Consider the following 15,893-nt stretch of genomic DNA (forward strand, 5'->3'; position numbering starts at 1 on the left):
AAACAAACAAGGAAATGAAATTATATGAAGTGAGTGAAGAGTCTGACTGCACAACTATGTTTATATGAATGCAAAACAAATTGAAGTAAAGTCCATATTCCAAATAAATTCTTGACCTCATTCACACTTTAATTACTGTCAATTACTAACAGTTAAGCAGCAGTAATGACTATGGATGGAATCCCCTTTAGCTGACCACTCGGTGTGGATATCTGACCCTCTACCCCTCCACTCTACACGAGAGATTAAAAGTCTGTATTGTCATTGCTACACTAAGGCCGTGTATGCAAGCTGAGTGTGTGTGTGTGTGTGTGTGTGTGTGTGTGTGTGTGTGTGTGAGAGAGAGAGAGAGAGAGAGAATGAGAGAGAGAGAAAGCATGTCCTGCTGAGACCCAGCTGTGTCTGCAATTAGCAGGAGGCAAGGAATGATGATTGCTGGTGCGGCAACACTAATGCCAAGTGACAGGCTTCCTTGTGAAGGAGAAGGAGGCTGCTGAGCGCCATAAAGCAACATTACTTCTTCTTTCAAACACACATGCTTACCCTGGTGGACACACATAACCCACATGTGCACACTCACACAGACGAGGAAACAAATAAGGATAAAATTGTAGGGGGGGGTGGTGAGTGGAGGGTGGAGGGGGCTTTAAATCTGACTGCAAGACATTATGCAGTTTGGACAAAGGGTTCGTCTAATCCTACCTGAGTCCACTGCTGGTCTATTCTAGTCCTGCTCACCAGCTCCACAGAGAGGCCCATTGATGACAACACTCAATTACCATAGTAACTCACACCCCCACTTTCTTATCAATGATGTCATATATTACACTGAATATACCGATGTGACAGCGGCAGTTACTGGATATCCATCATGTCATTAGTTAACATGACTAAAGATGAACATTTAGGGAAACCGATGATCTGATCAGTCTTTTTCATTCCTTTCCATTTCTGTTGTGAACCAAGAGAGGAAAATATGATCGAATGAATGAAACTTGTACTATGTATTTAACGTCATGCACTGCTTCATGGTGTCCTGGGATCTGTCTACTGTCTACTGTCATGTATCTCATAAAGACAAAGGTGCCTGAAGATTACTTCAACCTTGTGCTGCTGACTTTGGTGTTATGGACTCGTTCAAACATGATAGACGAGAAAAATTGCCAGCACATGTATGTAATGAACATAACTGCAACATGTTTGTTTTTTTCTTCTTGTATTAGGGTCTATCACTGTCATAAGCCAATCATACCAGACCACATTGTGTACTTGTTTGCTAACTCACTCTGATGGTAAAAATTGCAGTATCAACATGGATAGCTGGTTAGCAACAGAATCAAGAGACAGGTGAATTTGTGAATTGACAAGTGATCTCTTCACCATCTAATAGAAAAGAAAAATTGAGCTTCCTACATATTTTCGACCTGATTTCATATTGATACTTGGTCGAAGGTGGTCCACCAACACGTTTGAGATTCTCAAGTGGCCGTGAGTTGGAAAAGGTTGGGAACCACTGGATTAGGTCATATCCATGTCATCCAAATGTCAATGTTCCAAACGTAAAGACAGGATGAAGCACTTGCTGTCAGAGCCTGCTCCCGTCATACCGCTGCACAGCTGGCCAATCACGTTAAGTGTCTGATTGTCCCTTTCAGAAAGTTACAAAAATTGTTTCCCTTGATTGTGCCGTTGGGTAACAGGTGACAGATCAGCACTTTGTTTGACTCCTTTAGGAAGAGATCATGTTATTGCCCTAATGGAAAGGAGGAGAATTACTACTTTTTCAGTGGGCATGTGTGTAGTGCATCAGGATAATCATGCCTTCCCTTCAATGATGTTCTTATGGTTTTGTCATTTGTGTGTGGATGGCAGGAAACGATGTGAAGACAACCTATTTTGACACATCAACCTCTTTTCACATGTATCTGCCTCAGTGTGGACAGACGAGAAAGGGGGATCTGCATCTTGCAGTGGATACTGCTGTCCTCTGACTCTCTCTCTCTATTCATTGGGTATGTCAGAGCAGAGGGAAGGAGTGTAGGCGCTCTGACTGAAAGTAGGACTACAGTAAAGTTTTGGGCTCAACGAGCTCGCGGCTCTCAAACTGTTTTGATTGTGCTGGTGGCACAAAAGGTGAACCGCAGCTGACCATTGACCACGGTCTGAGCACAGCTGGGACGGCAACAAAACAGGCTCAGTGGGCATTTCAGCCAGACAGCTGGTTAAGGAGCCCAAGGAACAGGATGGCAGTCAACCCCCAGCGTAGCATCACAGGAGAAAGGTAAATGTTTATCTCAGGTCCGGGTTTCTTTTCAGGGCGGCAATCTAGGTCTCTTACGAAACACCCAACTCCTTCTACCAGTAAGTGTCAGTTCAATGAACAAGAGAGACTAAATAAGGAGCAACTTTATAAAAACACAGTGGTTTGGAGAAGGGATGGGTGTATATTTGGGGCGGTGGGTGCAGGGGGTTGGGGGCTCATGTTGTGAGGAACTAAACAGTTGGAATTACGGTCAGCGACCAGTCATTGAGTAAACATACAATGAGCGACAGAAAGGCTCTGTGGTGGACAATAAAAAAAGAAAAAAAGCCGCCAGCTTCAGGCCCTGAGAAAAGTGAGCCATTCTACTTACAAAGAGCCGCTTAGGGGTGGATTGAGGGAAGGAAAAAGAGGGCTAAAACACTTGTGGGCTCAGGGAACTCTATAGGGGGAGTGAAAATGGAATAAGCCAGCAAGCACTTGAGGGTCCCGCCGAGCACCTGAATGGGATAAAGGGGTGGAGCGCCAGAGGGGGGTCTGGAGAAGGTGAATGGCCTTCTTTTTGGGTCCAATTTGTCTCTTTTCACCCCGCTCGCCCTGCTCCGGCTCTGACAGATGTACAAAGAGGGAGCGGCACTGGGCCACTCATCCACATACGCCCGTGAGCAGCTGTCACTTTTGTCAGACAAGTTAATCAAACAAATGCCACCGTACCTCCCTTTTTAACAAGGAGGAGGGAAACAGGGATGGAAGGGGGCTGTAAAAGGGTGATAGAGACCCCAGAGATGACATGTGTGTCCTCGATCAATTCACCCTGCCGGCCCTCATCAATAAACCAGCGGGACCCGACAAAGGAGAAGTCTCCATTAAACTTGCATTTCCCTCCTCTCGGGATGATCGTGGCTTTAGTGTCCTTAGCTGTTTCCTCCCAGCAACAAGGCGCTGGGAATGCTCACAGAGGATTTAAGACCCGAAAGAAACGAAACAAAATGCTCCCTCTCAGTAATTATCAAGGACTCTAAGCTGCTTACAGACTTCATTAAACGGAAGTGAAACCTTTTCAGAGCGTGTTTTGAACAGTCACACAGTCAATCTAACCTATCCTGCTTGGCTGGCCTTTTTTTAATTATTGCGACCTATGACTATTTTTTCTTTCCTGTTGGATGTGTAATCCTGTTGCTTCAAACTAAAAGAGATTACTGGCATGAAAAACAACAAGAGGACGTTGATGCGGTGTCGCAGTCATATTGTTGTAGATGAAGGGTAACCGACGCTCGTCTTTCAGAAACAGCAAACTGATCTGATCTGATGGTATAATGAGTTACAGTCTTCTTATTGGGTATCAGTAAGAAAAAACATGTTGTTGCAGGGTTCTCAGCCATTGTCCATGAATGTATCATGGGACTTTTGTCTTTCATTGGATCTGTATCACATGATAACATCATGTTTTATGTCATTTTACAAAATTATTTTATTTTATTTATTAATTACTTTTTTATTTTTCAAAATTCTAATCAACATCTAGAGTTAAATAATTGTAGTTGTGCATTTGCCATCTTATTATTTTTCTATCAATCAATAAATCAACTCATTTTACGAGCTCGAATCTAGACATACATTGATTTCAGACTCAGTATCAGATTTTAAATATCTGATTTCAACTATATCACCCAAAAAAAATCATCATGAACCTGACTAAAATAAGGCTAAAATTATTAATACACTTTTCCAGCTTTCCATTTTCATTTTTTTATTTATTACCAACAGTCAACAAATTGTGTTAATTGTGATTCTATGTTCTCAGTCTCAAATTTAAGATAATAGTTTAACGGTTTTCACATTTTCCACGATGGTATCTAAACCTTGTCCTCCATATTACTCACATGTAGGAGGCACTTGAGCAGAGCGAGACGTCTGACGGGCTGAGGGAGTTAAGTTTGCGTGTTGACTGAGGTCAGCGTTGATTAAATTGTTCACTTGCTGTGGCTGTGGGGCCGGCAGTTCGTGACCGGAGCCGGCAAAGTGGTGAAGTGTCCCCGGACAGCCAAGTGGTATGAAGGCAGCTCCATCATCCACACACTAGTCTGCTGGCATTCTCTGTCACCACTACACCCCCCCCCACCACCACCGCCACCACACACACACCCACCAACCATGACCAAAGAACAGCAGTGGTGAAGACAACAATCCCAAATCCCCCAATCAGCAACTGAATCTGACCCCTGCCCTCGCTCGGCTCCGTCACAGTCGCCCAGCAGTTGGTAGGCAGAACGAGACGGGCGAGGCAGCGGCGATTAAAAAGCGCTTTAACTTTCGTCACACAGAAGTGCAATTTTGCCACACTTGTGAGTCTGATAACTACTCAAGGTCAACGGAAATACTTCAAATCAATCAATGAGCCGCGCTCCTAATCCCCTCCGGGCAAAGGCAGATTAAGTGTATAATTGACCTGCGTAATCCCAGTATCTCCAGCGACTCTAGTCCCGTGGGAGTAGGTGGGGGGGGTGGGGGGGCTGTTTGTGTGTGTGTGTATGGGGGGGTGTTCAGCAGCATCTCTGTCTTCCTCTTTCTTCCTGCTCTCTTTGTGGTGTATCAGTGCAGGGCTGGATTTGGCTCAGGCTAAAGACATGGCTTTTTTTAATCAATGATCCCTGGGCTGTGCCGTGCTAAGTCCCCCCTCCAGTATCATTTAAGCACATCTGTTTTAATCCAGGCCTCTTCAGCCACTCTTTCAAGAACTAAACCAGGGAGGGGAGGGAGGAAGGTTGTGGGGGGCCAAATTAATTTCTCCCTATATCCTGAACACACACACACACACACACACACACACACATTATCCTTAACAAAATGTCAAACTACAGAAGTTTCAGGTCATTTTCAGCACATTTGGTCAAAAGATTGTGATGCTCTGAAACTTGCAACACAAGCAAACAAGCAAATGAATAAACCAGCTGAACAGATCTCACCAAGTATAGAATACTTATCTTACTGAAGCCCATACATGAATGTTAGATGTTCACCGAGGCCATCAAAGAAACCATCCATCCATCTATACATCTATCCATCTTTCCCCAATGATCTGGGTCTAGGTTGTAGTAGCACAGAAACACATTCAACCCTCTACCTCCCAGCTCTTCCAGGAGGATCCTAAGGCATTCCCAGATCAGATGCGAAATGTCATTCCTCCAGTGGTTCCTGGGTCTGCTGCAGAGTTTCCACCTACTTGGTTGTCCAGGAGAATAAAAGAAATCCAAACATCAGTCTGGCTTTTTACAGGAAACAGAATTTCACTTATTGTCAACCGACCTACCTGTTCACCACAACACTCAAGTGACCCACATTGCTGCTATTGTGGTACCAACCAACCTGTGCACCCATACGAACTCCTTCACTGAGGGCAGTAAGTAAGCAAACCATTGTTTTCTGGGTCATCACAATGTCATCACACTCAGAGGTATTAACTCCTGACTGTTTCATAGTCAGCTGCAAATTGCCTCAGTGCACAGTGAAGGTCAGGGTCCAATGAAGGCAACAGAACCACTTCAGCCACCATACTGGACACTCTGCCAAGTTCAGCTGCGCCCAGAGATTCTGTCCATACAAATCACAAACAGTACTGCTAACATGGCAAGACCCTGCATGGTGCAGCTCAGCGCCCACTGAGAATGCGTCATGCAGGCGCAACTTCCTGTCGAGAAAGCGGACAAAACTGTCACTCAATTGCTGCCACATAGCTATAGAAGGACAGGACCTGGTAAGTCCTATTTCCACTGTACCCACAACAAGATACCCAAGGAACATGGTATCATAAAACACACACTGTACACTGGATGAACTAACTCCCATGACCCTAATCAGTATCCTAGCCAGGATAAAGTGCTGTTACCCTGTTCCACAAACAGAATGGGATCTACTTTGCTAGGTTTGACGACTGGCCAGAGTATCCTTCCCAACACTTTTGGATAAGGTATCCAGAGGAAACGGAGCAGTATTATACCTTGATAATAAGAGCATATGCTGCGGCCCCCCTTTTTTAAATTGAGCGATGAGTAAGTTTTGCTACTTTTATAGCTAATGATAGCATTAACAGCTGTGTACTTACCAATCTAGAAGAAACATTGTCAGTTCAGCATCAAACCTCATCTTTTACTGACCAACAGCTGTCTCCAGTAGTGGATAGCATTCCAATTGTTTTGCTCCCGCTATCACTACTTTTCTTCTACTGAAGTTAGCATGCTAACCAGCTAGCCTGGGTTCTGTTTCGTCATTTTCCAATACCGAGCCACTGTAGTGTCCAGGCTGTCCTGCTTAGAGGGCGTAATATAACCTCTTGTATTGTAAACACTATGATGGCCGAAGCACTTGGCAAGACTGTTAATGCTGACTGTTAATGCTGACGGTGTAAACAGCAAAACTTAAATTAGATATAACTTAGATGTTTCATTTAATCCAAACTGAAGCCAAGAGCTGTCTCCAGCAGTGGAAAGAAACACCAACGTTGACTCTATTTCGTCTTTTCGTCAACTGAAGATAGCGTTAGTGACTCACTGTAACGTCATGTCTGCCCTGAAGAAGTTGCCCTTTAAAAATGGTGGGATCAAACTAAAGCTAAACTGACAAAAGAGACTGATCAACCAGAACATTATAAGGAGCACAAACTTTGTTTGCTCAATTTTTCCTACAATGCAAGTGTAGCATTTTAACAAGCCCACGAGAGTGTTTTCAAAGCAGCTTTGTTTCCGTTAGGGGGGAACGCCATCTTAGTCTGGATCCTGAAGCTTTTCAATTGTATCTGCTTGATATGAACATGATCTTGGTGCAACCACAGGTCAGAAAATAAATATAGGTTCATAACAGCCACCTCTCTGCAGGGGATTTCCATACAAGTTTAATCACGATGCCACAGACACCTGCCTTCAGAGTAATTTTCACAACACCAGAAAATATAATATTAAAACAATTCCATGATTGGATTGCTGGTCAGGATTGTGTTTAGTCAAATGGCATAAAGTTAATCTGATTTAAAACACCAAAAAGTAAGTTACAAAAAAATAACAAGTGGAAACCTTTTCCCCCTGAAGGATCGGTCAGAGAAGTGGGTCAAATATCAATTAAAAATGTCTTGCTCTGATGAGCCCCCCCTACCCACAAATCTATGTCACAACATGGGTATTAGCTCCTGTTAATATGTCTCAGATTATGATTCATTTCTTGGGATGCTGTTGTTTATTTAACATTATCGGCATTAGACCACATATGGGCTTGTCTGCTGTCACTCTTTGACACATATTTAGAAATTAAGATGCCTCAGTGAAATAATCTTCTTACTGTGGCTGATATTAGAAGTCGTCTTGAAAGAAATGCATGTCATAACCCCAATTAAAATGACACGTAACCGTAGGCTCATTGTCTCTGGGAGAAATCACAGCCAAACATGTTTCAGTAACCCTAAATTACTTTGAGGGACATGTAAAGCCTGTGCTCCATCTCCTACCTCTCTCCTACCAAACACACTTGGCAGGGATGTGTGAAACAAAACACGCTTAAAGGACTTGCTGTGTTGATGTGATTTGAAATGTAATCTCTTCACAGTTGACTGTTATGGCACAGGGATACTTGATAGCATTCTTTCATTCTACATTATGGCCCATTGAAAGATTTGAAGACCGTGATCCTGTCAACCAGAATAAAGAATGTGTCCTGGTGGGTCACAAAGCATCATAAAATGTCTTTTTGGTCTTCACAAAGGAGAATGGATTACATAAAGCCGAGTGAAAATTGTTTTCCAAGCACTTTGTTGTCTTTGAAACTGTTTATTTTTGCTGTTTTCTTTATACCTTTTCCAGTTTGCTTTTTTTAATTTTCAACTGAACCCTAGAAAATTCTTGAAATTCATTGATTTACACTTGAAACAAACAATATTAGACAAAATGCCTTCACTGTATAAACCTGATTATTATTACACTACAACTAAGTTATAAGTTAATGTCATTTTATTAAAGGACCTGAGGAAAAGGCCATGAGACAATATCTCTGTGTAACGAGCCACCTTATTGTGAGCGTGTGTGGAACACAGGTTGTAATCCTCACCGGGGAAACAGATACAATAAATGAAGTCAGGAAGGGGAGGGGCCGCCCAACAAAGCAAAGATTAAGAGGAGTCCATCCTGACCTTATTTTAAGAGCACGACACCCCCCTAAACCCCAAACACACCCACACAGACACGTGCACACACACACACACACACACACACACACACACACACACACACACACATATTGCATTCCTTAGACCCTTACCCTAACCTTAACCATCATAACTAAATGCCTAATCCTAACCCTTAAACCAGACTTGAGGTATCGAGCATTTTGGTCACTACAAATCTGTTGGACTCCTGTTTTTGGAACCCATGGCCATAGTAAAACAAGGTCACACACACACACACACACACACACACACACACACACACACACACACACACACACTGGGGTATCTGCTATGGTGGCCTATAGCACTCTAATTTGTGTGGTGTTCATGAACATCTGCTTTTAACTGAGCACTACTACCGTCTGCCATAATGAATGAATATAAAAAACAGTATGAAATCGGGTTAAAACTTGTTGCTTACAGGTTGTTTTTATGTTTATCTGATGACCAAACATAAAAAGCTTATCATCCAGTCAGAGTTTTTCCATTAGCAACTCTCAAAACGCACAGAACCTTTAGTCAGATGAGAATTTTTTGTGTCAACAACAGATACAATGCCAATTTATTTTGTCTTTGACATCACAATGATTTAAACCACCTGCATGTCACAGCTTAGTCCATTTAAAATAATATTAATGAAATGCTCAAGTTATTTCCATCACGAAATCTTTTAAAGATGAGATGTGAAAGCAGAAAGCAGTTGGTATATTCAGACAACACGTCACGATGTGGAGTGCTGCACCAAGAAGAACAGCGTTTTCTGGAAGTGCTTTTTAACTTGACCAGTTTCTTGAACCATATTCACAAACAGGACAGGGTAGCTTACTGTGTGGGACTTAAAATGCCGACAAACAAGCGTGGATTAAAAACAAAAAATCCAACACACTGTCAAGGCCTCACTGCCATCGGCCAGGATGAAATTCCTGCTGTTTTCCCTTATTGTTAGACTAAGTTATACAAGTGTAGTGTCAACATTAGCACAATATATCCACTACAGTTTGGTGTGACGGACTGAAACTGAGACACACTGAATGAAAAAATGAATGATAAAATGGGACATATAGAAAAACAACTCTGCCTCTGAACGTGAAATTAAGCACTAATGAACCATGTCGTGTGTTTATTTGTTCTTAACCAGATAAAAAGACAAGAGGGAGATGGACAGAGAGAGAGAGAGAGAGAGAGAGAGAGGGAGTAATAGATTTTAAAAATTGCGGAGTGACAAGAAAAGCACATCAGAGCTGCAGAGAGCAGTCAGAGACACCTTCATCGGCCTCTGCGATGCCGTAGGGAGAACTGATAGAGAATGACAACGAAGAGAAGCCAGGGTGAGATGAATCCCGGCAGAAATGCTCTTGTGAAGGAAAAGAGGATACATGGCGAGGCAGTGGGTCAAGACGCAGCAACAAACAGCAAACATCCAGCACCGGACACCTTTCTGTCACCCTCTGTCAGGACGAGCACGGAGGGAGAGGACAGGAGACGGATCACACCTCAAGGCCTCGACTCAACACAAAGGCATGAACAGATAGATGCGGCTGTATACAGACTGTTCATTCTGCAGAGACTCGACAGTGAACACGCACAGCCAGTCAGGAGGAAGAGGTGACAGTCCGATAGAGGATCACACTTCAGACCTCATTCTAATACAAATGATGACAGCTGCAGCTATTTTTATCTTTTTTTTTTTTTATGATTAATGAAGATATTGATTATTTTACAACTGTCATATGAATTATTTTAAGGATACCCATATGCAAATGTAATATATGTACATATATTGAATTTCTACATATTTATATATGGACATATAAAATAAATATGTAAAAATTATATATTGACATATATGTCTAGCCCATACAAATATATATGTTTATGTATGTATTCTTATATTGTAGATATATGTTACATAAATATATCCATATTCATATCCATCTTAAAGCCTGACAACATATGTTGATATTATATACAGTGAGGTCTGAGTCTGAGACGATGTTTGAAATTAATGAGAAATTAATAAGAAAATAATATGTAAAGTAAATAGAATGTTTATGTGTGTTGTTTTAATAAACTTGTTTATATAAATTAAATATATATTCTTAACATATATGGTCACAACATGTCATATATAACTTCATAATATAGACAGTATTAATATATGTTCATATACAAATTTTACTATGGGTATTTCATATATGTTAGAAATGTATATTTTCATTATATCCAGAAGATGTATATGGCAGCATCACTCATATATGTCTTATATTATATTTCTGTATGGGTAAATTTGGTTTCATTTACACTTGCACAAATTAGAATAGAAGAAACAAATGTTTTGGATGAGCCGAAGGGAGGAGGCCGCTCTCTGTGTTGCTCCTGGATAAAGCCACAAGATCAGTCAAGTTTAGAAAGATTCAGAGTTGTAGAAAACATGTTTGTGCAGTTGTCTTCACTTGGAGATCAAAGACTTTCCTCAGTAATCTTTTAATCCAGATCACTGTACAGACAGCATCCTTACTGTGTACAGAGCATTCAGAAAGTATTCAGACCCCTTCACTTTTAAAATAGCTAAATTTGCTAAAATCTTTTAAATTCAGACTGAGGTCCTGAACTCTGGACCAGGTTTTCATTAAGGATATCTTCGTACTTTGCTCTGTTCATCTGTCTCTCAGCCCTGAGCAGATGATCTCCCTGTGCCTGCTGCTGAAAAACAGCCCCACAGCCTGATGCTGCCTCCACCATGCTTCTGTGTTGGGATCAGGCAGGTGATGAGCGGTGCCTGGTTTCCTCCAGACATGATGTTTAGAACTGAGACCAAACAGTTCAGTCCTGGTTTCATCAGACCAGAGAATCAGTGAGTCCTTTAGCTGCTTTCCTACAAACTGTCACTGAGGAGAGGCTTCGTCTGGACGCTCTGACATGAAGCCCTGATCAGTGGAGAGCTGCAGTGATGCTTCTCTTTCTGGAAGTTTCTCCGTCTCCACACGGGATCTCTGGAGCTCAGAGAGAACATCAGGGTCTTGGTCTCCTATCTTCTCCCTGATGTCTCAGTTAGTCCAGGTCCAGCTCTAGTAGAGTCCTGGTTGTTCCAGACTTCTTCATGTCAGAGTGATGGAAATTCTCAGGAACCTTCAGTTTTTGAGCCTCGACACAGTCCTATCTCTGCAGCAGCTCCTTCCTCCTCATGGTTTCTGCTCTGATCTGCATTGTCAGCTGTGAGGCCTGATATAGACAGGTGTGTGTCTTTACACATCATGTCCAATCAGCTGGGTTTACCACAGGTGGAACCATATCAAGTAGAAAGATCTCAGAGATGATCCAGAGAAATGGAGGAACCTGAGCTAAACTTACAGAGAGAGTCATAGCAAAATGTCTTAAAGTTAAAGTAACTTTTCTGCATTAAAATGTTTAAAAACAAATACATCATATCCTCTATGATCATGTGTTGTGTTTGTCTGACAGAAGCTCAACATTGACTTTTATCTAGTTTTAAGCCACATACACTTTTTCCACCTTGGTGGTTTTCAGCTCTATATTTGAACCAGATGAAGGATTTTAGTCGTCGGACATCTGGATCTGAAGTTATCAGAGAAACAAGCTGAGGAAATTTTTTATATTTTATTTTAGTTTTTTATTTTATTATTTTCTTTTATTCAGATCACTACAGTGAGAGAGACAGGAAAGTAAGGGAGAGAGAGAGAGAGAGGATGATATGCAGGCCACAGGTCGGACTGGAATTCGGGCCTCTGCAGGTCGGACTAAGCCTTTGTGGTACATACTCTACCAGGTGAGCAACTGGGGCACCACAAATCTCTGATTTTTAAAGTCAAACTGTTTTCTGGGTGTTTCTACTGGTTTTAATCCCCTGGTGTGTTTGTTATGGAGAGGAGGACACCTCTGTGAATAATCCAGCTGCTGGTAAAAACCTCCTGAACGTCTGCTTCATAAGTTGTCAGAGAAACAATCCAAACAAAGGTTAGCATCAATCTCAGCTCCAGCTCTTCCCTGAGTCTCTGTCCTCCGTACAGCGTCGCTCAAACACTGACTTTAAATGTCAAACTGCTTTTTTCAGTGTTTTAACGGTCTGTTTGATTTCCTCAAGCACTCACACTGAAGGCATCCAAACTCGGAGGAGCTTATGGTAACGGTGGTGAAAACAGGAACTTCCATGATCCTACACTATTTTATGACGTCACCCAATGCTGTCTTTTCTAATTGTTTTGATCGAGAGACTCCTAGAGAGACAGACTTTACTCTGAATGGTCACGTTGTCATAATGGGTAATTGCACACATCTGCACCAGTTGTTTTCTATATAAAGTTAACTCCCACACCTGTAGCACCCTGCTTCCAGTGTGAGCTTTGGCGGGCATTTGTTACACTGTAAACCAACTTACAACAAAACGATTAAGCAATCCCTTAAATGTGCCGGCTCTGTCTATTCACCGACTAATCCACAACTCACAAGCCTCAGCTTTAACGCTGTTTTAACAGTAGCTGATGAGATGACCTTTTTGTGTGTCCTGAAAAAGAAAATGTGGACAGAATCTGTGGTTGGTTGGTGGCTGCCTGTAAACACGAAGCTAAGCCATTTCACAAAGTGATCTTTTGTGCCTCTTTTTCAGTTGATTAACTGTTGTTTGCTGACTCGGAAAGAGAGAGCACCACTAAGGATAATCCCTCCTCAACATCAGCACACACTGCACAGAAACGCCACCAGACAAAAGGAGCAAACGCAGAAGAGAGTAGAGGACGGCTGCATACAAACACAAGAGGCTGACTCTGAAAAGAGAAGCAGGGATGGATCTGCAGCTCATTATGCAACTCATCGTGTTGCAGGGATTGTTTTAGCACGTTTTGGGGAGAAAACATCCAGTCTGACCTCAGAGGAGGCTCAGCAGCGAGGCTTAAAGATTTACTGATTGTTTTGATGTTACTTGACCTCATCTCACATAATGGAGACAAACAGTGTCGTGGGACTGTTTTGCAAGTTGATTACAGCTCTGGCTGATTACAGTTTGTCAGACTAATGCATCAGTACAGTCGGCCTCACAAAGTGACTTGCAGAGAGCCAAAAAGACATGGACCAGCAGGAGATGTTGGCAGAATGTTGAGCATGAGTAGTGTCCTACTAACTGTGACGGTTAACGGAGCGTTAGTATTTTTAGACTCAGCTGCACATCCATCAAAACAAACCCTTTTGTTTTTTTTAGTTGAGATCCAAAAGAGACCAACTGATTCAGAGTACATTTAAAAAGTATCCTCAAAATATCTAAACTATCACCATTTGATTGAACTGTGATGTAACATACAATACACCAAGTGTTGGACATGACAAAGTCCTCCAAACAAATAAAAAGGTCATTTGTCATTGCTCTTCAACATGACCCACATGAGTGTTTTGTGATCTGCTACCACTGTGGTTAACAGCTGGTTGGGTTTAAACAACTGAATCTACTGGTTTTAGGTGAGGGGACAGATTGTGGTCATGGTAAAAAAGAAACACTGAAAATGTAAAATGGTATTTGCACAAACAAGAAATGCAGTATTTTTCTGCCAAGGACAGTCTACAAGTAGCAGATACACAATATGTGACAAGACTAGGTCCAAACCTAGTATACAGTATGTCTGGACCACCTACAGTCAAATCCTGATTTAATAACTGTGACTTCGTCTGACAAAATCCCCAAACACATGAATGACAGACAAAGACTGAGCTGTGATTTCAGCTGGATTTACTGTGACATGATAACAAGAAATTAGAAGAGAGAGAGTAAGAGAAAGAGAGAGAGAGAGAGAGAGAGAGAGGATGACACGCAGCAAAGGGCAACAGGCCGGACTCTGGCCCAGGTGAACCACTGGGGCCAGAGACAGATTATCTTTCTTATTCAGTCTCTCCCACAGAGCACAGCCTCCATCTGGATCCACAATAGTTTATTCTTTATTTATTTCAACTCCAGAACGTCACTGACTTTTATTAGAGGCAGGTCTTTATGTCTAACTCCCTCTGTTTCATATGTAGAGTTGGTCATAGTCGTTAGTACGAAGCTTCGTTACCGACTGACTTCTCTCCCTCTCTCCTGCTCTCTCTGCTCAGTGTGTCTTATGTTTAGTTATTCCTCTGCCTCCTTTAGTAATAATGATACATGTAATGAAAGTAGTTTATTTGCTGTAATGGAGGTGAGGCTCAGTGTATTGGAAGCTCTCCTCCTCTTCCCTGCAGTTCCTGGGCGGCCAGGAAACCAGAGCCGCTCAGTAGACCCCCTGTATCAAGAGGTGTAGCCCTGAGCAGTTGGCATCCATACAAGGTCCAGTCGTGAACCAGTAAATAGTCTGGTTGAAAAAAAACAGACAATGAGCTGAGGCTGACCAGTGGTGGAAATATGATCAGTCAGCACCATTCGCAATTATAGGGCTGGCCCTACTGTTGCAGTCCAGACAAAAAGTCCTTCTATGTGAAGAATACAGTATGTGTGAAATTGTAGGAAAGTTCAGGTAAGTGTCCCAGAGGTGACCTGACAGCCAAAAAGTTAGGGAACATACCACATGGGCTCACATGCCCTCAGCAGTCCCCAGTTCAACTCCCGGCTGGCCAGACCATTTGCTACATGTCATTCGTGGTCAAGCGTGCAGGAGGCAGGACATGATGGAAAAACTATGCTGAAATCACACATTCTAAAAAAAAGGTTGATGGTTTAGGCCACAGCTCCTCACCAAGAGAAGTTCGTTGTCTCTCCAGTTACAGATTTTCATTGGCGTCCTTGTGTGATTGACCCTTCCTCTTCATCTGGGATGTTTTTATTCTTCCGGTTTCACACCAGGTGCATGATAGGAACGTAATCAACACACCCGCTCGCTCACTGTGAAGTCCATTTAACGTCAGCCCCAACTGATGTTTTTTCACATACAGCTTCTCCATGTAATGTCTAGATAACTGTAGTGTTGCGGTGCATGTGAGTGCATGGGAAAGCATCAATAGTGACTGCTGCGCTTCATGTCCTCGCTGTCTCCTGATAGTCGATGAGTGGAAGGACAAGTTGAGATGAACCCAAGTCTTGTTTTATTTGCCTCACAGTACACAGAGCAATGCAGGGACAGCAGTGTGCCTGTAAACTTTATAAAAACGTGTTTTGTATCTAAAGGATCGAACCACGAAACTATGATGGAGGCAAAGACAGACGCTGGAATCCGAGGGGAGCGTAACACTGGACAGGGTGAGGCAGGGCAGCTCCTGATAGCGCTGTCAGCAGCCTGGACTAGTAGAACCTCTGTGGCGAGGCAGGATTTCATAACAGCGCATTAACTTTCACTGGGTGTGTGGAAATGTCACGTTTTAATATCCCACATGAACAAAGACACAAAATACGAGTAAGTAAAACGTGACTCATTAAAATAACAAAAAATATCGATGAGACAAAACCTGCAG

At 42.4% G+C, this 15,893-nt stretch overlaps 1 protein-coding gene across 1 annotated transcript in view; it reads right to left on the reverse strand.

Moving 5' to 3' along the window:
* The window catches only part of cadpsa (Ca2+-dependent activator protein for secretion a), a 208,567-nt gene that overhangs the window by 19,001 nt on the left and 173,673 nt on the right, over nucleotides 1–15,893 (reverse strand). The window lies entirely within an intron of this gene.

This window comes from Seriola lalandi, unplaced genomic scaffold, assembly GCF_002814215.2.
Source record: "Seriola lalandi dorsalis isolate HSWRI2012SDOR001 ecotype SW California unplaced genomic scaffold, Sedor1 jcf7180002054748, whole genome shotgun sequence".
Classification (NCBI taxonomy): Eukaryota; Metazoa; Chordata; class Actinopteri; order Carangiformes; family Carangidae; genus Seriola; species Seriola lalandi.